We start from the raw sequence: 26,925 nt of genomic DNA on the forward strand, positions 1-26,925 counted from the left end.
AGTTTTTGGTAAGTGGGAAGTTGTGGAATAGGTAGAAAAATGATGAACAGTTGAAAGTTGGAATGGGTTGAATCGGTTGAAAAATGTAGAAATTAGAGTAGAAAAACGAAATTTTAGAGAATTTTGGTTGAATTTCAAAATAAAAGATGTGAAGTTTTTGGTAAGTGGGACGTTGTGGAATAGGTAGGCAAAAGATGAACAGTTGAAAGTTGGAACGAGTTGAATCGGTTGAAAAATGTAGAAGTTAGAGGTGAAAAACGAAATTTTGTGAAAATTTGTCGGAATTTTTAACGTGAAAACGTGAAATTTTTGAATTTGGGAATTTTGGGAATGTCGAGAATCCCTCCGAATGTGATTAGAATGTGCTGAATGATGTGAATTTCAAATTGGAACGACGTAAATGTGAAATGTCGAATGTGCCATTAAGAATGAATGGGGAAAAATTTGTCGGAATTTGGGGAATTTTGCGGAATCTGAAAATTTTCGGAACGAGAAAAATACAAGCGCTCATGTCGTGAATATTTGGAATACGTGAAAAGTGGAATGGAGTGAATCAGATGAATTTTGTGGAAGAAGAAGCGGGACAAAAAAGTGGCGGGAATAAAATAGAATAACTAGAATTTTGCAATTTCTGGAGAAATTGCGTGTGAAGGCGAAATGTATGAATAACTTTTTCGGGGAATGCTGCCGAACGATGTTGAAAGGTGTTGAATTACTTGAGAAAATTTGGAGAATTTGTGGTGAATTTCAAAATTGAAAGTTTGGAGTATTTGGTAAGTGGGAAGTTGTGGAATAGGTAGGCAAAAGATGAACAGTTGAAAGTTGGAATGGGTTGAATCGGTTGAAAAATGTAGAAATTAGAGTAGAAAAACGAAATTTTAGAGAATTTTGTTTGAATTTCGAATTTGGAATTTTTGGTAAGTGGGAAGTTGTGGAATAGGTAGGCAAAAGATGTACAGTTGAAAGTTGGAACGGGTTGAATCAGTTAAAAAATGTAGAAGTTAGAGCAAATGTTGAATCCCCATAGAGAATGAATGGGAAAATAAAAAAAGCAATTGCGCCAAAATCTTTCTAAATTTGGAACAAAACAAAAAAAACGGACTCAAGTGGTTCACTTTTAGGGTAAAAATGTTGAAACGGGTTAAATCGGACAAAAAACGAAAAAGTTAGCGCAAATGTAGCTATTTGGGGCACCTAGTGTTGAAATAAGGTCACTTCCGGCTTGATTCGGGGCATTTCCGGTCTAATTTGGGTCACTTCCGGTTTATTTGGATCACTTCCGGTTTAGCTGAGGTCACTTCCGGTTTATTTGGGGTCACTTCCGGTCAAAAAAGGTCACTTCCGGTTCATTTGGGGTCACTTCCGGTTTACCTGGGGTCACTTCCGGTCTATTAGGGGTCACTTCCGGTTTAATTTGGGTCACTTCCGGTTTATATGGGTCACTTCCGGTTTAGCTGAGGTCACTTCCGGTTTATCAGGGGTCATTTCCGGTCTAAAAAGGTCACTTCCGGTTTACCTGAGGTCACTTCTGGTCTATTAGGGGTCACTTCCGGTTTGATTTGGGTCACTTCCGGTTCATTTGGGTCACTTCCGGTTTAAATTGGGTCACTTCCGGTTCGTCTGAGGTCACTTCCGGTTTATTAGGGGTCATTTCCGGTCTAAAAAGGTCACTTCTGGTACATTTGGGGTCACTTCCGGTTTGATTTGGGGTCACTTCCGGTTTACCTGAGGTCACTTCCGGTCTATTTGGGGTCACTTTCGGTTTGATTTGGGGCACTTCCGGTTCATTTTGGGTTCATTGGTGGCACTTCAGGGTCATCCAAGATGGCCGCCACACTGGAATTGGGGGTCAAGGGTTGAATTGTGTAAGCATAGTGGAAGTGGGGGTGAATGGGAGTGAATGTGGGAAGCATAAGATGAATAAAGGGAATAAATGTGGAATGGGTTGAATCGGTCGAAAAATGTAGAAATTAGAGTGGAAAAACGAAATTTTGGAGAATTTGGTTGAATTTCAAATGTGAAAGTTCGGAATTTTTGGTAAGTGGGAAGCTGTGGAATAGGTAGGCAAAATATGAACAGTTGAAAGTTGGAATGGGTTGAATCGGTTGAAAAATGTAGAAATTAGAGTGGAAAAACTGAATTTTAGAGAATTTTGGTTGAATTTCAAATTTGAAAATTTGGAATTTTTGGTAAGTGGGAAGTTGTGGAATAGGTAGGCAAAAGATGAACAGTTGAAAGTTGGAATGGGTTGAATCGGTTGAAAAATGTAGAAATTAGAGTAGAAAAACGGAATTTGAGAGAATTTTGGTTGAATTTCAAATTTGAAAATTTGGAATTTTTGGTAAGTGGGAAGTTGTGGAATAGGTAGGCAAAAGATGAACAGTTGAAAGTTGGAATGGGTTGAATCGGTTGAAAAATGTAGAAGTTAGAGGTGAAAAACGAAATTTTATGAAATGTCGAATGTGCCATTAAGAATGGATGGGGAAAAATTTGTCGGAATTTTGGGAATTTTGCGGAATCGGAAAATTTTCGGAACGAGAAAAATGGAAGCGCTCATCGCGTGAATATTTGGAATACGTGGAAAGTGGAATGGAGTGAATCGGATGAATTATGTGGAAGATGAAAGTGGACAAAAAAGTGTGGAGAATAAAAGAGAATAATAATAATAACTAGAATTTTGCAATTTCTGGAGAAATTGCGTGTGAAGGCGAAATGTATGAATAACTTCTTCGGGGAATGCTGCCGAACGATGTTGAAACGTGTTGAATTACTTGAGAAATGTAGAATATTTGGAGAATTTGTGGCGAATTTCAAAATAAAAGATGTGAAGTTTTTGGTAAGTGGGAAGTTGTGGAATAGGTCGAAAAATGATGAACAGTTGAAAGTTGGAATGGGTTGAATCGGTTGAAAAATGTAGAAATGAGAAGGGAAAAAGGAATTGGGTGTGAATTTCAAAATAAAAGATGTGAAGGTTTTGGGAAGTTGTGGAATAGGTAGAAAAATGATGAACAGTTGAAAGTTGGAATGGGTTGAATCGGTTGAAAAATGTAGAAATGAGAAGGGAAAAGTGAATTGGGTGTGAATTTCAAAATAAAAGATGTGAAGTTTTTGGTAAGTGGGAAGTTGTGGAATAGGTAGAAAAATGATGAACAGTTGAAAGTTGGAATGGGTTGAATCGGTTGAAAAATGTAGAAATGAGAAGGGAAAAGGAAATTGAGTGTGAATTTCAAAATAAAAGATGTGAAGTTTTTGGTAAGTGGGAAGTTGTGGAATAGGTAGAAAAATGATGAACAGTTGAAAGTTGGAATGGGTTGAATCGGTTGAAAAATGTAGAAATGAGAAGGGAAAAGGGAATTGGGTGTGAATTTCAAAATAAAAGATGTGAAGATTTTGGTAAGTGGGAAGTTGTGGAATAGGTAGAAAAATGATGAACAGTTGAAAGTTTGAATGGGTTGAATCGGTTGAAAAATGTAGAAATGAGAAGGGAAAAAGGAATTGGGTGTGAATTTCAAAATAAAAGATGTGAAGTATTTGGGAAGTTGTGGAATAGGTAGAAAAATGATGAACAGTTGAAAGTTGGAACGGGTTGAATCGGTTGAAAAATGTAGAAATTAGAGTACAAAAACGGAATTTGAGAGAATTTTGGTTGAATTTCAAAATAAAAGATGTGAAGTTTTTGGTAAGTGGGAAGTTGTGGAATAGCTAGAAAAATGATGAACAGTTGAAAGTTGGAATGGGTTGAATCGGTTGAAAAATGTAGAAATGAGAAGGGAAAAGGAAATTGGGTGTGAATTTCAAAATAAAAGATGTGAAGTTTTTGGTAAGTGGGAAGTTGTGGAATAGGTAGTAAAATGATGAACAGTTGAAAGTTGGAATGGGTTGAATCGGTTAAAAAATGTAGAAATGAGAAGGGAAAAGGAATTGGGTGTGAATTTCAAAATAAAAGATGTGAAGCTTTTGGTAAGTGGGAAGTTGTGGAATCGGTAGAAAAATAATGAACAGTTGAAAGTTGGAATGGGTTGAATCGGTTGAAAAATGTAGAAATTAGAGTAGAAAAACGAAATTTTAGAGAATTTTGGTTGAATTTCAAAATAAAAGATGTGAAGTTTTTGGTAAGTGGGACGTTGTGGAATAGGTAGGCAAAAGATGAACAGTTGAAAGTTGGAACGAGTTGAATCGGTTGAAAAATGTAGAAGTTAGAGCTGAAAAACGAAATTTTGTGAAAATTTGTCGGAATTTTTAACGTGAAAACGTGAAATTTTCGAATTTGGGAATTTTGGGAATGTCGAGAATCCTTCCGAATGTGATTAGAATGTGCTGAATGATGTGAATTTCAAATTGGAACGACGTAAATGTGAAATGTCGAATGTGCCATTGAGAATGAATGGGGAAAAATTTGTCGGAATTTGGGGAATTTTGCGTAAACGGAAAATTTTCGGAACGAGAAAAATGGAAGCGCTCATCGCGTGAATATTTGGAATACGTGAAAAGTGGAATGGAGTGAATCGGATGAATTATGCGGAAGATGAAACTGGACAAAAAAGTGTGGAGAATAAAAGAGAATAATAACTAGAATTTTGCAATTTCTGGAGAAATTGCGTGTGAAGGCGAAATGTATGAATAACTTTTTCGGGGAATGCTGCCGAACGATGTTGAAACGTGTTGAATTACTTGAGAAATGTAGAATATTTGGAGAATTTGTGGTGAATTTCAAAATTGAAAGTTTGGAATATTTGGTAAGTGGGAAGTTGTGGAATAGGTAGGCAAAAGATGAACAGCTGAAAGTTGGAATGGGTTGAATCGGTTGAAAAATGTAGAAATTAGAGTAGAAAAACGAAATTTTGGAGAATTTGGTTGAATTTCGAATTAGGAATTTTTGGTAAGTGGGAAGTTGTGGAATAGGTAGGCAAAAGATGTACAGTTGAAAGTTGGAACGGGTTGAATCAGTTAAAAAATGTAGAAGTTAGAGCAAATGTTGAATCCCCATAGAGAATGAATGGGAAAATAAAAAAAAGCAATTGCGCCAAAATCTTTCTAAATTTGGAACAAAACAAAAAAAACGGCCTCAGGAGGTTCACTTTTGGGGTAAAAATGTTGAAACGGATTGAATCGGACAAAAAACAAAAACGTTAGCGCAAATGTAGCTATTTGGGGCACGTAGTGTTGAAATAAGGTCACTTCCGGCTTGATTCGGGTCACTTCCGGTCTAGTTTGGGTCACTTCCGGTTTATTTGGGTCACTTCCGGTTTAAAACAGGTCACTTCCGGTTTAGCTGAGGTAACTTCCGGTTTATTTGGGATCATTTCCGGTCTAAAAAGGTCACTTCCGGTTTGATTTGGGGTCACTTCCGGTTTACCAGAGGTCACTTCCGGTCTATTTGGGGTCACTTCCGGTCTATTTGGGGTCACTTCCGGTTTATTTGGGTCACTTCCGGTTTGATTAGGGTCACTTCCGGTTCGTCTGAGGTCACTTCCGGTTTATTAGGGGTCATTTCCGGTCTAAAAAGGTCACTTCCGGTACATTTGGGGTCACTTCCGGTTTGATTTGGGGTCACTTCCGGTTTACCTGAGGTCACTTCCGGTCTATTTGGGGTCACTTTCGGTTTGATTTGGGGCACTTCCGGTTCATTCTGGGTTCATTGGTGGCACTTCAGGGTCATCCAAGATGGCCGCCACACTGGAATTGGGGGTCAAGGGTTGAATTGTGTGAGCATAGTGGAAGTGGGGGTGAATGGGAGTGAATGTGGTAAGCATAAGATGAATAAAGGGAATAAATGTGGAATGGGTTGAATCGGTCGAAAAATGTAGAAATTAGAGTGGAAAAACGAAATTTTGGAGAATTTGGTTGAATTTCAAATGTGAAAGTTCGGAATTTTTGGTAAGTGGGAAGTTGTGGAATAGGTAGGCAAAAGATGAACAGTTGAAAGTTGGAATGGGTTGAATCGGTTGAAAAATGTAGAAATTAGAGTGGAAAAACTGAATTTTGGAGAATTTTGGTTGAATTTCAAATTTGAAAATTTGGAATTTTTGGTAAGTGGGAAGTTGTGGAATAGGTAGGCAAAAGATGAACAGTTGAAAATTGGAATGGGTTGAATCGGTTGAAAAATGTAGAAATTAGAGTAGAAAAACAGAATTTGAGAGAATTTTGGTTGAATTTCAAATTTGAAAATTTGGAATTTTTGGTAAGTGGGAAGTTGTGGAATAGGTAGGCAAAAGATGAACAGTTGAAAGTTGGAATGGGTTGAATCGGTTGAAAAATGTAGAAGTTAGAGGTGAAAAACGAAATTTTGTGAAATGTCGAATGTGCCATTAAGAATGGATGGGGAAAAATTTGTCGGAATTTTGGGAATTTTGCGGAATCGGAAAATTTTCGGAACGAGAAAAATGGAAGCGCTCATCGCGTGAATATTTGGAATACGTGGAAAGTGGAATGGAGTGAATCGGATGAATTATGTGGAAGATGAAAGTGGACAAAAAAGTGTGGAGAATAAAAGAGAATAATAATAATAACTAGAATTTTGCAATTTCTGGAGAAATTGCGTGTGAAGGCGAAATGTATGAATAACTTTTTCGGGGAATGCTGCCGAACGATGTTGAAACGTGTTGAATTACTTGAGAAATGTAGAATATTTGGAGAATTTGTGGTGAATTTCAAAATCGAAAGTTTGGAATATTTGGTAAGTGGGAAGTTGTGGAATAGGTAGGCAAAAGATGAACAGTTGAAAGTTGGAATGGGTTGAATCGGTTGAAAAATGTAGAAATTAGAGTAGAAAAACGAAATTTTGGAGAATTTGGTTGAATTTCGAATTTGGAATTTTTGGTAAGTGGGAAGTTGTGGAATAGGTAGGCAAAAGATGTACAGTTGAAAGTTGGAACGAGTTGAATCAGTTAAAAAATGTAGAAGTTAGAGCAAATGTTGAATCCCCATAGAGAATGAATGGGAAAAAAAAAAAAAGCAATTGCGCCAAAATCTTTCTAAATTTGGAAACAAAAAAAAAAAACGGCCTCAGGAGGTTCACTTTTGGGGTAAAAATGTTGAAACGGGTTAAATCAGAAAAAAAACGAAAAAGTTAGCGCAAATGTAGCTATTTGGGCCACTCAGTGTTGAAATAAGGTCACTTCCGGTTTGATTTGGGTCACTTCCGGTCTAGTTTGGGTCACTTCCGGTTTATTTGGGTCACTTCCGGTTTAAAACTGGTCACTTCCGGTTAAGCTGAGGTCACTTCCGGTTTATTTGGGGTCATTTCCGGTCTAAAAAGGTCACTTCCGGTTCATTTGGGGTCACTTCCGGTTTGATTTGGGGTCACTTCCGGTTTACCAGAGGCCACTTCCGGTCTATTTTGGGTCACTTCCGGTCTATTTGGGGCCACTTCCGGTTTATTTGGGTCACTTCCGGTGTAATTTGGGTCACTTCCGGTTCGTCTGAGGTCACTTCCGGTTTATTTGGGGTCATTTCCGGTCTAAAAAGGTCACTTCCGGTTCATTTGGGGTCACTTCCGGTTTAATTTGGGGTCACTTCCGGTTTACCAGAGGTCACTTCCGGTCTATTTGGGGTCACTTTCGGTTTGATTTGGGGCACTTCCGGTTCATTCTGGGTTCATTGGTGGCACTTCAGGGTCATCCAAGATGGCCGCCACACTGGAATTGGGGGTCAAGGGTTGAATTGTGTAAGCATAGTGGAAGTGGGGGTGAATGGGAGTGAATGTGGGAAGCATAAGATGAATAAAGGGAATAAATGTGGATTGGGTTGAATCGGTCGAAAAATGTAGAAATTAGAGTGGAAAAACGAAATTTTGGAGAATTTGGTTGAATTTCAAATGTGAAAGTTTGGAATTTTTGGTAAGTGGGAAGTTGTGGAATAGCTAGGCAAAAGATGAACAGTTGAAAGTTGGAATGGGTTGAATCGGTTGAAAAATGTAGAAATTAGAGTGGAAAAACTGAATTTTGGAGAATTTTGGTTGAATTTCAAATTTGAAAATTTGGAATTTTTGGTAAGTGGGAAGTTGTGGAATAGGTAGGCAAAAGATGAACAGTTGAAAGTTGGAATGGGTTGAATCGGTTGAAAAATGTAGAAATTAGAGTAGAAAAACGGAATTTGAGAGAATTTTGGTTGAATTTCAAATTTGAAAATTTGGAATTTTTGGTAAGTGGGAAGTTGTGGAATAGGTAGGCAAAAGATGAACAGTTGAAAGTTGGAATGGGTTGAATCGGTTGAAAAATGTAGAAGTTAGAGGTGAAAAACGAAATTTTGTGAAATGTCGAATGTGCCATTAAGAATGGATGGGGAAAAAATTGTCGGAATTTTGGGAATTTTGCGGAATCGGAAAATTTTCGGAACGAGAAAAATGGAAGCGCTCATCGCGTGAATATTTGGAATACGTGGAAAGTGGAATGGAGTGAATCGGATGAATTATGTGGAAGATGAAAGTGGACAAAAAAGTGTGGAGAATAAAAGAGAATAATAATAATAATAACTAGAATTGCAATTTCGGAAGAAATTGCGTGTGAAGGCGAAGGCAGATGTTAAGTTACAAACGTTAAGCGTTAAAAATGATGAGCGGGAAGAATACAAAGGGAAAATAGATAATTGTGAAATAAATGGGAAAATGTTACAAATACATGTTACAAAAAGGTACAAATGATAAGCGTTAAAAATGAAACGTTACAAATGTTACAAAAAAGGTACAAATGATAAGCGTTGAAAATGATAAGGGGGAAGAATAAAGAGTAAAATAATTTATGACTCCCAATGTGGGAATCGAACCCACTACAGGAAACTGGCTCGGGTTGACATTTCCATTGTGTTTCCGACTGAGCTAATGAGGATCCTTCCTTCTTGCTGGTTGAATTTGGTTAATGTAATGAATGTGTTTGTTGAATGCGAATGCGTAATCAAAGTGGTGGAAATTGCTTAATGTAATGAATGTTGGATGCGAATGACAAAAGTTACAAATGATAACCGTTGAAAATGATAACCGGGAAGGATAAAGAGTAAAATAAATAATGACGCCCAATGTGGGAATCGAACTGACGCGGGTTTTGATACCACTCGGGAATGATGCTCGTGTACTGGAATCACTTGTGTTTCCCACGAGCTAATTGAGTCCCTTACTATGTCGTGGTTGCAATTGGTTAATGTAATGAATGTGTTTGTTGAATGCGAATACGTAATCAAAGTGGTGGAAATTGCTTAATGTAATGAATGTTGAATGCGAATGTTAGTTACAAATGATAAGCGTTGAAAATGATAAGCGGGAAGAATAAAGAGTAAAATAATTAATGACGCCCAATGTGGGAATCGAACCCACTACAGGAAACTGGCTCGGGTTGACATTGCCATTAACAATGAATGGGGAAATAAAAGGCACAAATTTGCTAATTACTTAAAAACGGTAAATGTTATGAACGCGACAAATACTGGCAAGCGTGCCATGAATTTTTGGAACGTGTGAAAGGTTGAACGAGGTGAATCGGTTGAAGCATGTGGGAGTAGTTAGATGTCAAAAAAGTGGGAGGAATAAGTTGTTTAATAATAAAGTACAATATCAATGTGTGAAGGCCTTCGCCTTCACACAATAATAACTAGAATTTTGCAATTTCTGGAGAAATTGCGTGTGAAGGCGAAATGTATGAATAACTTTTTCGGGGAATGCTGCCGAACGATGTTGAAACGTGTTGAATTACTTGAGAAATGTAGAATATTTGGAGAATTTGTGGTGAATTTCAAAATTGAAAGTTTGGAATATTTGGTAAGTGGGAAGTTGTGGAATAGGTAGGCAAAAGATGAACAGCTGAAAGTTGGAATGGGTTGAAAAATGTAGAAATTAGAGTAAAAAACGAAATTTGGGAGAATTTGGTTGAATTTCAAATTTCGAATTTTTGGTAAGTGGGAAATTGTGGAATAGGTAGGCAAAAGATGTACAGTTGAAAGTTGGAACGGGTTGAATCAGTTAAAAAATGTAGAAGTTAGAGCAAATGTTGAATCCCCATAGAGAATGAATGGGAAAATAAGAAAAAGCAATTGCGCCAAAATCTTTCTAAATTTGGAACAAAACAAAAAAAACGGCCTCAGGAGGTTCACTTTTGGGATAAAAATGTTGAAACGGGTTAAATCGGACAATAAACGAAGACGTTAGCGCAAATGTAGCTATTTGGGGCACTTAGTGTTGAAATAAGGTCACTTCCGGCTTGATTCGGGTCATTTCCGGTCTAATTTGGGTCACTTCCGGTTTATTTGGGTCACTTCCGGTTTAAAACAGGCCACTTCCGGTTTAGCTGAGGTCACTTCCGGTTTATTTGGGGTCACTTCCGGTCTAAAAAGGTCACTTCCGGTTCATTTGTGGTCACTTCCGGTTTGATTTGGGGTCACTTCCGGTTTACCAGAGGTCACTTCCGGTCTATTTGGGGTCACTTCCGGTTTATTTGGGTCACTTCCGGTTTAATTTGGGTCACTTCCGGTTCGTCTGAGGTCACTTCCGGTTTATAAGGGGTCATTTCCGGTCTAAAAAGGTCACTTCCGGTACATTTGGGGTCACTTCCGGTTTGATTTGGGGTCACTTCCGGTTTACCTGAGGTCACTTCCGGTCTATTTGGGGTCACTTCCGGTTTAATTTGGGTCACTTCCGGTTCGTCTGAGGTCACTTCCGGTTTATTAGGGGTCATTTCCGGTCTAAAAAGGTCACTTCCGGTACATTTGGGGTCACTTCCGGTTTGATTTGGGGTCACTTCCGGTTTACCTGAGGTCACTTCCGGTCTATTTGGGGTCACTTTCGGTTTGATTTGGGCCACTTCCGGTTCATTCTGGGTTCATTGGTGGCACTTCAGGGTCATCCAAGATGGCCGCCACACTGGAATTGGGGGTCAAGGGTTGAATTGTGTAAGCATAGTGGAAGTGGGGGTGAATGGGAGTGAATGTGGGAAGAATAAGGTGAATTAAGTGAATAAATTTGGAATGGGTTGAATCTGTTGAAAAATGTAGAAATGAGAAGGGAAAAAGGAATTGGGTGTGAATTTCAAAATAAAAGATGTGAAGTTTTTGGTAAGTGGGAAGTTGTGGAATAGGTAGAAAAATGATGAACAGTTGAAAGTTGGAATGGGTTGAATCGGTTGAAAAATGTAGAAATGAGAAGGAGAAACGGAAATATTGGAGAATTGGGTGTGAATTTCAAAATAAAAGATGTGAAGTTTTTGGTAAGTGGGAAGTTGTGGAATAGGTAGAAAAATGATGAACAGTTGAAAGTTGGAATGGGTTGAATCGGTTGAAAAATGTAGAAATGAGAAGGGAAAAGGAATTGGGTGTGAATTTCAAAATAAAAGATGTGAAGCTTTTGGTAAGTGGGAAGTTGTGGAATCAGTAGAAAAATAATGAACAGTTGAAAGTTGGAATGGGTTGAATCGGTTGAAAAATGTAGAAATTAGAGTAGAAAAACGAAATTTTAGAGAATTTTGGTTGAATTTCAAAATAAAAGATGTGAAGTTTTTGGTAAGTGGGACGTTGTGGAATAGGTAGGCAAAAGATGAACAGTTGAAAGTTGGAACGAGTTGAATCGGTTGAAAAATGTAGAAGTTAGAGGTGAAAAACGAAATTTTGTGAAAATTTGTCGGAATTTTTAACGTGAAAACGTGAAATTTTCGAATTTGGGAATTTTGGGAATGTCGAGAATCCTTCCGAATGTGATTAGAATGTGCTGAATGATGTGAATTTCAAATTGGAACGACGTAAATGTGAAATGTCGAATGTGCCATTAAGAATGAATGGGGAAAAATTTGTCGGAATTTTGGGAATTTTGCGGAATCGGAAAATTTTCGGAACGAGCAAAATACAAGCGCTCGTCGCGTGAATATTTGGAATACGTGAAAAGTGGAATGGAGTGAATCGGATGAATTATGTGGAAGATGAAACGTGTCAAAAAAGTGTGGAGAAACGTAGAGAATAATAATAATAACTAGAATTTTGCAATTTCTGGAGAAATTGCGTGTGAAGGCGAAATGTATGAATAACTTCTTCGGGGAATGCTGCCGAACGATGTTGAAACGTGTTGAATTACTTGAGAAATGTAGAATATTTGGAGAATTTGTGGCGAATTTCAAAATAAAAGATGTGAAGTTTTTGGTAAGTGGGAAGTTGTGGAATAGGTCGAAAAATGATGAACAGTTGAAAGTTGGAATGGGTTGAATCGGTTGAAAAATGTAGAAATGAGAAGGGAAAAAGGAATTGGGTGTGAATTTCAAAATAAAAGATGTGAAGGTTTTGGGAAGTTGTGGAATAGGTCGAAAAATGATGAACAGTTGAAAGTTGGAATGGGTTGAATCGGTTGAAAAATGTAGAAATGAGAAGGGAAAAGGGAATTGGGTGTGAATTTCAAAATAAAAGATGTGAAGTTTTTGGTAAGTGGGAAGTTGTGGAATAGGTAGAAAAATGATGAACAGTTGAAAGTTGGAATGGGTTGAATCGGTTGAAAAATGTAGAAATGAGAAGGGAAAAGTGAATTGGGTGTGAATTTCAAAATAAAAGATGTGAAGTTTTTGGTAAGTGGGAAGTTGTGGAATAGGTAGAAAAATGATGAACAGTTGAAAGTTGGAATGGGTTGAATCGGTTGAAAAATGTAGAAATGAGAAGGGAAAAGGAAATTGGGTGTGAATTTCAAAATAAAAGATGTGAAGTTTTTGGTAAGTGGGAAGTTGTGGAATAGGTAGAAAAATGATGAACAGTTGAAAGTTGGAATGGGTTGAATCGGTTGAAAAATGTAGAAATGAGAAGGGAAAATGGAATTGGGTGTGAATTTCAAAATAAAAGATGTGAAGTTTTTGGTAAGTGGGAAGTTGTGGAATAGGTAGAAAAATGATGAACAGTTGAAAGTTGGAATGGGTTGAATCGGTTGAAAAATGTAGAAATGAGAAGGGAAAAGGAATTGGGTGTGAATTTCAAAATAAAAGATTTGAAGCTTTTGGTAAGTGGGAAGTTGTGGAATCAGTAGAAAAATAATGAACAGTTGAAAGTTGGAATGGGTTGAATCGGTTGAAAAATGTAGAAATTAGAGTAGAAAAACGAAATTTTAGAGAATTTTGGTTGAATTTCAAAATAAAAGATGTGAAGTTTTTGGTAAGTGGGACGTTGTGGAATAGGTAGGCAAAAGATGAACAGTTGAAAGTTGGAACGAGTTGAATCGGTTGAAAAATGTAGAAGTTAGAGGTGAAAAACGAAATTTTGTGAAAATTTGTCGGAATTTTTAACGTGAAAACGTGAAATTTTCGAATTTGGGAATTTTGGGAATGTCGAGAATCCTTCCGAATGTGATTAGAATGTGCTGAATGATGTGAATTTCAAATTGGAACGACGTAAATGTGAAATGTCGAATGTGCCATTAAGAATGAATGGGGAAAAATTCGTCGGAATTTTGGGAATTTTGCGGAATCGGAAAATTTTCGGAACGAGAAAAATACAAGCGCTCGTCGCGTGAATATTTGGAATACGTGAAAAGTGGAATGGAGTGAATCGGATGAATTATGTGGAAGATGAAACGTGTCAAAAAAGTGTGGAGAATAAAAGAGAATAACTAGAATTTTGCAATTTCTGGAGAAATTGCGTGTGAAGGCGAAATGTATGAATAACTTTTTCGGGGAATGCTGCCGAACGATGTTGAAACGTGTTGAATTACTTGAGAAATGTAGAATATTTGGAGAATTTGTGGTGAATTTCAAAATCGAAAGTTTGGAATATTTGGTAAGTGGGAAGTTGTGGAATAGGTAGGCAAAAGATGAACAGTTGAAAGTTGGAATGGGTTGAATCGGTTAAAAAATGTAGAAATTAGAGTATAAAAACGAAATTTTGGAGAATTTGGTTGAATTTCAAATTTGGAATTTTTGGTAAGTGGGAAGTTGTGGAATAGGTAGGCAAAAGATGTACAGTTGAAAGTTGGAACGGGTTGAATCAGTTAAAAAATGTAGAAGTTAGAGCAAATGTTGAATCCCCATAGAGAATGAATGGGAAAATAAAAAAAGCAATTGCGCCAAAATCTTTCTAAATTTGGAAAAAAAAACAAAAAACGGCCTCAAGAGGTTCACTTTTGGGGTAAAAATGTTGAAACGGGTTAAATCGGACAAAAAACGAAATAGTTAGCGCAAATGTAGCTATTTGGGGCACTTAGTGTTGAAATAAGGTCAATTCCGGCTTGATTCGGGTCATTTCCGGTCTAATTTGGGTCACTTCCGGTTTATTTGGGTCACTTCCGGTTTAATTTGAGTCACTTCCGGTTCATCTGAGGTCACTTCCGGTTTATTAGGGGTCATTTCCGGTCTAAAAAGGTCACTTCCGGTACATTTGGGGTCACTTCCGGTTTGCCTGAGGTCACTTCCGGTCTATTTGGGGTCACTTCCGGTCTATTTGGGGTCACTTCCGGTTTATTTGGGTCACTTCCGGTTTAATTTGGTTCACTTCCGGTTCGTCTGAGGTCACTTCCGGTTTATCAGGGGTCATTTCCGGTCTAAAAAGGTCACTTCCGGTACATTTGGGGTCACTTCCGGTTTGATTTGGGGTCACTTCCGGTTTACCTGAGGTCACTTCCGGTCTATTTGGGGTCACTTTCGGTTTGATTTGGGGCACTTCCGGTTCATTTTGGGTTCATTGGGGGCACTTGAGGGTCATCCAAGATGGCCACCACACTGGAATTGGGGGTCAAGGGTTGAATGTGTAAGCGTAGTGGAAGTGGGGGTGAATGGGAGTGAATGTGGGAAGCATAAGGTGAATAAATTTGGAATGGGTTGAATCGGTCGAAAAATGTAGAAATGAGAGTTGAAAAACTGAATTTTTGAGAATTTGGTTGAATTTCAAATTTGAAAATGTGGAATTTTTGGTAAGTGGGAAGTTGTGGAATAGGTAGGCAAAAGATGAACAGTTGAAAATTGGAATGGGTTGAATCGGTTGAAAAATGTAGAAATGAGAAGGGAAAAAGGAATTGGGTGTAAATTTCAAAATAAAAGATGTGAAGTATTTGGGAAGTTGTGGAATAGGTAGAAAAATGATGAACAGTTGAAAGTTGGAATGGGTTGAATCGGTTGAAAAATGTAGAAATTAGAGTACAAAAACGGAATTTGAGAGAATTTTGGTTGAATTTCAAAATAAAATATGTGAAGTTTTTGGTAAGTGGGAAGTTGTGGAATAGGTAGAAAAATGATGAACAGTTGAAAGTTGGAATGGGTTGAATCGGTTGAAAAATGTAGAAATGAGAAGGGAAAAGGAAATTGGGTGTGAATTTCAAAATAAAAGATGTGAAGTTTTTGGTAAGTGGGAAGTTGTGGAATAGGTAGAATAATGATGAACAGTTGAAAGTTGGAATGGGTTGAATCGGTTGAAAAATGTAGAAATGAGAAGGGAAAAGGAATTGGGTGTGAATTTCAAAATAAAAGATGTGAAGCTTTTGGTAAGTGGGAAGTTGTGGAATCGGTAGAAAAATGATGAACAGTTGAAAGTTGGAATGGGTTGAATCGGTTGAAAAATGTAGAAATTAGAGTAGAAAAACGAAATTTTAGAGAATTTTGGTTGAATTTCAAAATAAAAGATGTGAAGTTTTTGGTAAGTGGGACGTTGTGGAATAGGTAGGCAAAAGATGAACAGTTGAAAGTTGGAACGAGTTGAATCGGTTGAAAAATGTAGAAGTTAGAGGTGAAAAACGAAATTTTGTGAAAATTTGTCGGAATTTTTAACGTGAAAACGAGAAATTTTCGAATTTGGGAATTTTGGGAATGTCGAGAATCCTTCCGAATGTGATTAGAATGTGCTGAATGATGTGAATTTCAAATTGGAACGACGTAAATGTGAAATGTCGAATGTGCCATTAAGAATGAATGGGGAAAAATTTGTCGGAATTTTGGGAATTTTGCGGAATCGGAAAATTTTCGGAACGAGAAAAATATAAGCGCTCATGTCGTGAATATTTGGAATACGTGAAAAGTGGAATGGAGTGAATCGGATGAATTATGTGGAAGATGAAACGTGTCAAAAAAGTGTGGAGAATAAAATAGAAGAATAATAATAATAACTAGAATTTTGCAATTTCTGGAGAAATTGCGTGTGAAGGCGAAATGTATGAATAACTTTTTCGGGGAATGCTGCCGAACGATTTTGAAACGTGTTGAATTACTTGAGAAATGTAGAATATTTGGAGAATTTGTGGTGAATTTCAAAATTGAAAGTTTGGAATATTTGGTAAGTGGGAAGTTGTGGAATAGGTAGGCAAAAGATGAACAGTTGAAAGTTGGAATGGGTTGAATCAGTTGAAAAATGTAGAAATTAGAGTAGAAAAACGAAATTTTGGAGAATTTGGTTGAATTTGGAATTTTTGGTAAGTGGGAAGTTGTGGAATAGGTAGGCAAAAAGTGTACAGTTGAAAGTTGGAATGGGTTGAATCAGTTAAAAAATGTAGAAGTTAGAGCAAATGTTGAATCCCCATAGAGAATGAATGGGAAAATAAAAAAAAGCAATTGCGCCAAAATCTTTCTAAATTTGGAACAAAACAAAAAAAACGGCCTCAAGAGGTTCACTTTTGGGGTAAAAATGTTGAAACGGGTTAAATCGGACAAAAAACGAAAAAGTTAGCGCAAATGTAGCTATTTGGGGCACTTAGTGTTGAAACAAGGTCACTTCCGGTTTGATTCGGGTCATTTCCGGTCTAATTTGGGTCACTTCCGGTTTATTTGGGTCACTTCCGGTTTAATTTGGGTCACTTCCGGTTCATCTGAGGTCACTTCCGGTTTATTAGGGGTCATTTCCGGTCTAAAAAGGTCACTTCCGGTACATTTGGGGTCACTTCCGGTTTGCCTGAGGTCACTTCCGGTCTATTTGGGGTCACTTCCGGTCTATTTGGGGTCACTTCCGGTTTATTTGGGTCACTTCCGGTTTAATTTGGGTCACTTCCGGTTCGTCTGAGGTCACTTCCGGTTTATCAGGGGTCATTTCCGGTCTAAAAAGGTCACTTCCGGTACATTTGGGGTCACTTCCGGTTTGATTTGGGGTCACTTCCGGTTTACCTGAGGTCACTTCCGGTCTATTTGGGGTCACTTTCGGTTTGATTTGGGGCACTTCCGGTTCATTTTGGGTTCATTGGGGGCACTTGAGGGTCATCCAAGATGGCCACCACACTGGAATTGGGGGTCAAGGGTTGAATGTGTAAGCGTAGTGGAAGTGGGGGTGAATGGGAGTGAATGTGGGAAGCATAAGGTGAAAAAATTTGGAATGGGTTGAATCGGTCGAAAAATGTAGAAATGAGAGTTGAAAAACTGAATTTTTGAGAATTTGGTTGAATTTCAAATTTGAAAATGTGGAATTTTTGGTAAGTGGGAAGTTGTGGAATAGGTAGGCAAAAGATGAACAGTTGAAAATTGGAATGGGTTGAATCGGTTGAAAAATGTAGAAATGAGAAGGGAAAAAGGAATTGGGTGTAAATTTCAAAATAAAAGATGTGAAGTATTTGGGAAGTTGTGGAATAGGTAGAAAAATGATGAACAGTTGAAAGTTGGAATGGGTTGAATCGGTTGAAAAATGTAGAAATTAGAGTACAAAAACGGAATTTGAGAGAATTTTGGTTGAATTTCAAAATAAAATATGTGAAGTTTTTGGTAAGTGGGAAGTTGTGGAATAGGTAGAAAAATGATGAACAGTTGAAAGTTGGAATGGGTTGAATCGGTTGAAAAATGTAGAAATGAGAAGGGAAAAGGAAATTGGGTGTGAATTTCAAAATAAAAGATGTGAAGTTTTTGGTAAGTGGGAAGTTGTGGAATAGGTAGAAAAATGATGAACAGTTGAAAGTTGGAATGGGTTGAATCGGTTGAAAAATGTAGAAATGAGAAGGGAAAAGGAATTGGGTGTGAATTTCAAAATAAAAGATGTGAAGCTTTTGGTAAGTGGGAAGTTGTGGAATCGGTAGAAAAATGATGAACAGTTGAAAGTTGGAATGGGTTGAATCGGTTGAAAAATGTAGAAATTAGAGTAGAAAAACGAAATTTTAGAGAATTTTGGTTGAATTTCAAAATAAAAGATGTGAAGTTTTTGGTAAGTGGGACGTTGTGGAATAGGTAGGCAAAAGATGAACAGTTGAAAGTTGGAACGAGTTGAATCGGTTGAAAAATGTAGAAGTTAGAGGTGAAAAACGAAATTTTGTGAAAATTTGTCGGAATTTTTAACGTGAAAACGAGAAATTTTCGAATTTGGGAATTTTGGGAATGTCGAGAATCCTTCCGAATGTGATTAGAATGTGCTGAATGATGTGAATTTCAAATTGGAACGACGTAAATGTGAAATGTCGAATGTGCCATTAAGAATGAATGGGGAAAAATTTGTCGGAATTTTGGGAATTTTGCGGAATCGGAAAATTTTCGGAACGAGAAAAATATAAGCGCTCATGTCGTGAATATTTGGAATACGTGAAAAGTGGAATGGAGTGAATCGGATGAATTATGTGGAAGATGAAACGTGTCAAAAAAGTGTGGAGAATAAAATAGAAGAATAATAATAATAATAATAGAGAATGGTGTAGAATAACATATGTGTGAAGGCCTTCGCCTTCACACAATAATAGAGAATGGTGTAGAATAACATATGTGTGAAGGCCTTCGCCTTCACACAATAATAACTAGAATTTTGCAATTTCTGGAGAAATTGCGTGTGAAGGCGAAATGTATGAATAACTTTTTCGGGGAATGCTGCCGAACGATGTTGAAACGTGTTGAATTACTTGAGAAATGTAGAATATTTGGAGAATTTGTGGTGAATTTCAAAATTGAAAGTTTGGAATATTTGGTAAGTGGGAAGTTGTGGAACAGGTAGGCAAAAGATGAACAGTTGAAAGTTGGAATGGGTTGAGTCGGTAGAAAAATGTAGAAGTTAGAGTAGAAAAACGAAATTTTGGAGAATTTGGTTGTATTTTAAATTTGGAATTGTTGGTAAGTGGGAAGTTGTGGAATAGGTAGGCAAAAGATGAACAGTTGAAAGTTGGAACGGGTTGAATCAGTTAAAAAATGTAGAAGTTAGAGCAAATGTTGAATCCCCATAGAGAATGAATGGGAAAATAAAAAAAAGCAATTGCGCTAAAATCTTTCTAAATTTGGAACAAAACAAAAAAAAACGGCCTCAGGAGGTTCACTTTTGGGGTAAAAATGTTGAAACGGGTTGAATCGGACAAAAAACGAAGACGTTAGCGCAAATGTAGCTATTTGGGGCACTTAGTGTTGAAATAAGGTCACTTCCGGCTTGATTCGGGTCATTTCCGGTCTAATTTGGGTCACATCCGGTTTATTTGGGTCACTTCCGGTTTAAAACAGGTCACTTCCGGTTTAGCGGAGGTCACTTCCGGTTTATTTGGGGTCATTTCCGGTCTAAAAAGGTCACTTCCGGTTCATTTGGGGTCACTTCCGGTTTGATTTTGGGTCACTTCCGGTTTACCAGAGGTCACTTCCGGTCTATTTGGGGTCACTTCCGGTCTATTTGGGGTCACTTCCGGTTTATTTGGGTCACTTCCGGTTTAGCTGAGGTCACTTCCGGTTTATTTGGGGTCATTTCCGGTCTAAAAAGGTAACTTCCGGTTCATTTTGGGTCACTTCCGGTTTGATTTAGGGTCACTTCCGGTTTACCAGAGGTCACTTCCGGTCTATTTGGGGTCACTTCCGGTCTATTTGGGGTCACTTCTGGTTTATTTTGGTCACTTCCGGTTTATTTTTGGGTCACTTCTGGTTCGTCTGAGGTCACTTCCGGTTTATTAGGGGTCATTTCCGGTCTAAAAAGATAACTTCCGGTTCATTTTGGGTCACTTCCGGTTTGATTTGGGGTCACTTCCGGTTTACCAGAGGTCACTTCCGGTCTATTTGGGGTCACTTCCGGTCTATTTGGGGTCACTTCCGGTTTATTTGGGTCACTTCCGGTTTAAATTGGGTCACTTCCGGTTCGTCTGAGGTCACTTCCGGTTTATTAGGGGTCATTTCCGGTCTAAAAAGGTCACTTCCGGTACATTTGGGGTCACTTCCGGTTTGATTTGGGGTCACTTCCGGTTTACCTGAGGTCACTTCCGGTCTATTTGGGGTCACTTTCGGTTTGATCTGGGGCACTTCCGGTTCATTTTGGGTTCATTGGGGGCACTTGAGGGTCAATCCAAGATGGCCGCCACACTGGAATTGGGGGTCAAGGGTTGAATGTGTAGGCGTAGTGGAAGTGGGGGTGAATGGGAGTGAATGTGGGAAGCATAAGGTGAATGCATTTGGAATGGGTTGAATCGGTTGAAAAATGTAGAAATTAGAGTGGAATAACGGAATTTGAGAGAATTTTGGTTGAATTTCAAATTTGAGAATTTGGAATTTTTGGTAAGTGGGAAGTTGTGGAATAGGTAGGCAAAAGATGAACAGTTGAAAGTTGGAATGGGTTGAATCGGTTGAAAAATGTAGAAGTTAGAGGTGAAACACAAAATTTTGTGAAATGTGGAATGTGCCATTAAGAATGGATAGGGAAAAATTTGTCGGAATTTTGGGAATCTTGCGGAATCGGAAAATTTTCGGAATGAGAAAAATACAAGCGCTCATGTCGTGAATATTTGGAATACGTGAAAAGTGGAATGGAGTGAATCGGATGAATTTTGTGGAAGAAGAAGCGGGACAAAAAAGTGGCGGGAATAAAATAGAATAATAATAATAACTAGAATTTTGCAATTTCTGGAGAAATTGCGTGTGAAGGCGAAATGTATGAATAACTTTTTCGGGGAATGCTGCCGAACGATGTTGAAACGTGTTCAATTACTTGAGAACATTTGGAGAATTTGTGGTGAATTTCAAAATTGAAAGTTTGGAATATTTGGTAAGTGGGAAGTTGTGGAATAGGTATGCAAAAGATGAACAGTTGAAAATTGGAATTGTTGAATCGGTTGAAAAATGTAGAAATTAGAATAGAAAAATGAAATTTTGGAGAATTTGGTTGAATTTCGAATTTGGAATCTTGGTAAGTGGGAAGTTGTGGAATAGGTAGGCAAAAGATGAACAGTTGAAAGTTGGACTAGGTAGAATCGGTTGAAAATGGTAGAAATTAGAGTAGAAAAACCAAATTTTAGAGAATTTCGAATTATTGGTAAGTGAGAAGTTGTGGAATAGTTAGGCATAAAATGCATGAGCTAAATGTTGAAACGGGTTGAATTGGTGGCAAAATGAATAAGTTAGAAAGGAAAAACGCTGTTAAATGACACTGAATGACGTATACATGAAGTGGGATTTAGCTGAACCTGTTGATGTTGGGACAATACAAATAGGTTAAAAAAATTTGGAAACTGCAGGTGAATATGTACATTTTAGAAAAAGCAGTAAGCAAGAAAACCAATAAGCGAGTAAAAACAGTACATACGCAAGAAGTATTAGTCAACAAGAAACAGTCAGCAAGGTAACTACTAAGAATCAAATCTGAATCTGTTCTTATTAGGCATAACGAAATCTGCATGACAACATAACGTCCACCAGGTGTCAGTGCTGAGTGACAGTTATTAAGCATGAGATGAACAGTTTAAAGTTGGAACATGTCGAAAAAGACATTCCTGTCCACAAATCCCATTGGAAAATAAGGATGCTGAGGCCAAAGACGTGTTGCTTTGACGTTGGGGATGTCTGGATAATCTGCAGTAAAATCAAAAACACCAAAAATAAATCCTCTATCCACATTAAAAGTAAAATAACATAGTGTATTTAAAAGTTGACAGAATTACATTGCATGTCTAATGAAAAAATATGCACATCTCTTGAAACTTGTTACAAATGTAAGGCTGTGTGTGCAATTGTTACAGACAGAAATGATTAAGACAGCTCATCCGCTATGCAACATATTTAGTTTCAGCGTCCTCTACTGGCAAAAATACATATAGCACTTGGGCGCATGCGTTTCTTCCTCTAAATAGAAAACAAACCTTCCTATAAACCAAAAGTTCTGGGGAGGCAAGTGCCACATAATGTTGATCTTTTATTTATCAATGTATGCAAACGAATGGTTTTTATGTATTATCTATCCATTTACCTGGCCGTTTATTACACCCAAAAGCAAATATAGCTTTTTCTATACGATAGACATCCATTGTACATTCTCATATTAACCTTGAGAGGGTTTAAAAAAATATTTACGTACCATCTTTGTCGTTGCCTGATGGATCTGTCCAGGTTCCCCCTTCCTTAGTTGTGCGTTTTTTCGTTCGTGTCCACCGTGTTGCTTAAGGTGAGTCAGTTCCACATGGACTATGGAAAATGTGAGTCGGCAGACAGTGCATATTTTCCTCACACTTTTTGACAAATCTATTTTCTGCTTCACTGTCCACTCGGCAAGTTTGAAACTTGTGTGCTTCTTTTTAGTAATACTTACCCCCTTGCGGTCGCAGTAACTGCCTGGAACGCGTCCATGCTGCTGAGTTAACTTCTGCAATCTACTTTGTGGTGCCACCGCACATGAGATGATCGCATTCCGTATTGTTTTCTATGTTCTTTGGACAGCAGGCCAAAGAACGCTACCGTAAATTCTATCTATCAATCTAGAATGGGAATACATGCGACATCTGAGCAACATTTTCAAAATAAACCATAGTATTCCAGAATACTAAAATAAAGACAGCTGAAGTTACAAATATCCCAAAATAAGACATGGGTAAAATACCATTACTATAGATTAAAATAGATTGAAATCATATACTATACAATACATTAATACCATTAACTACACATTGAAACAATATATTTGCGACTGTATTTGCTATAAACAAAATAATAAACTGGGTCACCTAAATCGGCATATGACGTTGCCTCTCTCTCTCTCTCTCTCTCTCTCTCTCTCCAACTTGGTGTCGTGGAGCCACACCAGCATCTCTGGTCGCAGGTCGAAGAGGCCGGCCTCTGAGGGTGGTCTCTATAGGGGGCAAATGTTGATGAAGTGGTTAAATATATTATCATAATTTAATAAAAATGAATAAAATAAATTATTTTGTGCATTTAACTTTAAACTTTAATAGTAGAACATTTTAACCAGAACAAACAAGTAACACAAAATACAAACAACAGAACAAAAAAAAAAAATTACCACAAAAACCCCTCTTCCACTCCTCTAATGGAAACATTCTGGTGGCATTGGTGGCGTCCACAAACTCCTTGTTCAAATTCACCATTGATTTTAAAGGCCACAAAGCGAAAGGGCTCTTCTTCCAGTTCCTGCGCAAAGAAATTTCATGACAATTTATTATGTTTGAAACACCACGAGAAAACATGATGGATGGATGGATGGATGGATGGGGTTGGGTAGGTAGGTATGTAGCTTGGTTAGATATAGATATATAAACAGAAAGACAGACAGATAGACAGACAGACAGCTGTGTCTGAGACAATATCCTACAAAGTTGGTGATCCAGATTTTGAGAAAACTCCTAAAGCATGAATCTGACTTCAACCTTAATGATGGTGAGCCACTGATAGCAGTGCATCCCAAGTAAATAACAGTATTGATTCAATTGAGAACACCTTTGTTTATACACTTAAAAAACTGCTTGCTTTAGGTACCTTTATTACAGTATTTTCTGTGGAGTGGAGCTCTACGCCACTAGAAGATGATGTTGTCATGTGTGTCATGGACAGCCGCTGTCCAAGTTTGACATGGAAAAAGTTGGTTTTCGCGCCATGTGAGGACCTTAATTTCTCTTTGATCCTGTAATGAAAATGATAAATTAGTACTAGTTGTTGAAATGTATATCTTTACTGAGACACACACACACACACACACACACACACACACACACTACTCTCTGACTCCTCTCTACTCTGACTCTCTGACTCTCTCTCTCTCTCTCTCTCTCTCTCTTCTCTCTCTCTCTCTCCTCTCTCTCTCTCTCTCTCTCTCTCTCTCTCTCTTCTCTCTCTCTCTCTTCTCCTCTCTCTCTCTCTCTCTCTCTCTCTCTCTCTCTCTCTCTCTCTCTCTCTCTACTCCTCTCTTCTCTCTCTCTTCTCTCTCTCTCTCTCTCTCTATCTCTCTCTCTCTCGTCTCTCTCTCTCTCTCTCTCTTCTCTCTCTTCTCTCTAGCTCTCTCTCCTCTCTCGTCTCTCCTCTCTCTCATCTCTCTTCTCTCTCTCCTCTCCTCTCTCTCTCTCTCTCTCTCTCTCTCTCTCTCTCTCTCTCTCTCGACACAATCAACAGATTAGCATTAGCAATACGCTATCGCAATACAACAACAAAAATCAGCTATAAAACTGCTCCTCAACCAATTGTTTCTTTGCAATTGTATTTGCAATACCGTAATTATTCTAATAATTATCGCCCATATTCTAATAACCGCCCTGTGTGTGTTAGCGATAGCATAAATTAAACATTGATACCTCTAATTATCGCCCATGCTGCTAAAAAATTCCCCCCAAAACTTACGTTTTCCTCCGCGACCACATGCCGACGTCATTGCGCAAGTTTAAATATGACTGATTTGACAGCGCGTTGAATGTCCCTTTTAAATTGTTTTTCTCCATAAACTATGATACAATTACACTCGTCACTCCGCAACAATATCCTCCTCACACAATTACGTTCTCGGGGCATGGGCTCGAACAAGACGATCGCGTTAATATGACGTGTACAACACGTGATATGCGACGGTAGCGTGTCGCATCGATAGAGCGTCAATTGACGCACCCCGCTGTTAGAGGTAGCTCAAAACAGCCGCTGTCCTCGTGTTAAGAACACCAGTTAGATACTACATAAGGAAAATATACATATTATCGCCCTTTTCAGTGCCCCTTGGCAATCGGACAATAATGGGTGATAATTGGAATAAATACGGTAATTTAATAAAACGGGTACCTTAAATGCACGGAAGACTTTGCTTGTAATGATTTTATACAGCCGCTAAGTGTCAGTGTCGAGCAACTGAATCAAGATCGCGATCGTATTTGCAATAGAAATATAATAAAACTAGGTCACTTAAATACGAAATATGACTTTGCTGGTAATGATTTTCAACATCCACCAGTGCTGAGCAACAGAATCAACAGAACTGTACTGCTTATCACTCATCATATTGCACATTTAGCAAAGTTTAGTAAAGACCTACTTACTTTTTTTCTGGTTTTGTTGTACCTTATGTGGTTATCAAGCCAGCCTATGAAAGGAAAACTAAATATGTCCAAATAAGTTGAATTTTGGTGGAGGAATATTCAATAATAATTGATCATAATTAAAAAAAAAAAAACAGTTGGAAAAATATGGGGAGAAGAAAAATTAAAGTATCTATTGAATTGATACAACTAATACATTTAATATAATGATGCAATACACAATTTATACACGGACAACAAAATATAACTAAGTGGTGAAATATATTATCATAATTTATAGGGGTGTAAATCGCGGGTTTTCTCACGATACGATATAATATCGATATAAAGAACTACGATACGATATTTGCCGATATCTTAAAGCCTGCTGTGATTCATTCACGATATATCGCGATATAGTGCTCTACGATCGATTTTTTTTTTTTTTTAATAAAAAATATAGAACAATATCCTGATTTATAACAATTCATACGCAAAATCAACAAGGTACTGCAAACTCTTTATTTAGGAAATTACAAGAGTATTGTAGTATACAAAGTGCTTATTTTAACACTGAACTTTGATGTCGTGTTTTTTCTTTAAATGTGATTTGATGTGAGATTTGTGCTCCCTGAATATTTGATCACCGCATGGCAGGATTTACAAACTGCACGTGTCTTGTCCGTTGAGCCATCTTTTCTTTGGAATCCATAGTGCTTCCAAACGAATGACTTGAAGCCTAAAGGGGAGCAAATTTCCTCGTCTCTTTGGACACTAGCCATAGCACCAGCCCAGGAGCCGCGTACTAGTTGTCGCCTCCCCTTTCACGCGCGTGCTCTGCTCACAACACAACAACGCCGGGCGCACTGCTCCCGGAGAGAGGAAGCAAGCAACAATGAACTGGATTTCAAAATAAAGTCGCGTCTAATGTCCGAGGTCAAACACGGCGATATAAATCGATGTTTACCTTTAGCATCGATGCCAATAAATCGTAGAGCATTATATCGATTAATCGATGTGTATCGATGTATCGTTACACCCCTAATAATTTAGATTAAATTAATTCAATTTAATAAAAATAAATAAAATAAACAATGACTATTTTGTGCATTTAAATTTAAACTTTAATCATAGAACATTTTAAACAGAACAACAAACAAGTAACAAGAAATACAAACAATAGAACAAAATATAAAACAAAATTACCACAAAAACCCCTCTGGGGGAAAATTAGGGCCCTCGGGGAATCTTTGGTTCCAGTCAACCAAAGGGACGCTTTTGGTGGCATTATTGTCATTGACAAGCTCCACGTTGTCGCCTTTTATTTTGAAGGCCACAACGTGAAACACTTCTTCCAGTTCCTGCGCAAAGAAATGTTTTGACAATTTATTATGGGTTTAAAACACCACGAGAAAACATGATGCATGGATGGCAGACAGGCAGACAGATAAAAAACGTAAAACAATTTGATTAATTTCATGACCATAATCACAACCACAATGATTTTATACAGTCAGGGAAGCAAGTGAAATTGCATGTCTTCCTGATAGAGCTGTATCTGAGACAAAACCTTACAAAATTGGTGATCCAGATTTAGAGAAAACTCTAAAGCATGATTCTGACTTCAGCCTTGATGATGATGAGCCACTGATAGCAGTTTATCTCAAGTAAATAACAGTATTGTTTAAATTTAAAATACCTTTGTTTATACACGGGAAAAAACTGCTTGCTTTAGGTACGTACCTTTATCTGAGTATTTTCTGTGGAGTGGAGCTCCACCCCATCAGAACATGACGTCATCATGTGCGTCATGGATAGCCGCTGTCCAACTCTTACTTCAAAAAGGTTGGTCTCTCGCC

The 26,925-nt window shown here is 37.8% G+C and overlaps 1 long non-coding RNA gene across 2 annotated transcripts; it reads right to left on the reverse strand.

Moving 5' to 3' along the window:
* Window positions 1-21,302: 21,302 nt before the first annotated feature.
* Window positions 21,303-23,659, reverse strand: LOC133168630 (uncharacterized). 2 transcript variants are annotated; one of them, XR_009718251.1, is made up of 4 exons: window positions 23,550-23,659; window positions 23,077-23,204; window positions 22,138-22,905; window positions 21,303-21,635 (listed from the first exon to the last, which is right to left on the reverse strand). It is a non-coding gene; the product is annotated as an uncharacterized LOC133168630 (long non-coding RNA). The 2 variants fall into 2 exon arrangements; XR_009718250.1 differs by having other exon boundaries at window positions 21,303-22,905.
* Window positions 23,660-26,925: the final 3,266 nt, after the last annotated feature.

Source organism: Syngnathus typhle, linkage group LG15, assembly GCF_033458585.1.
Source record: "Syngnathus typhle isolate RoL2023-S1 ecotype Sweden linkage group LG15, RoL_Styp_1.0, whole genome shotgun sequence".
NCBI lineage: Eukaryota > Metazoa > Chordata > Actinopteri > Syngnathiformes > Syngnathidae > Syngnathus > Syngnathus typhle.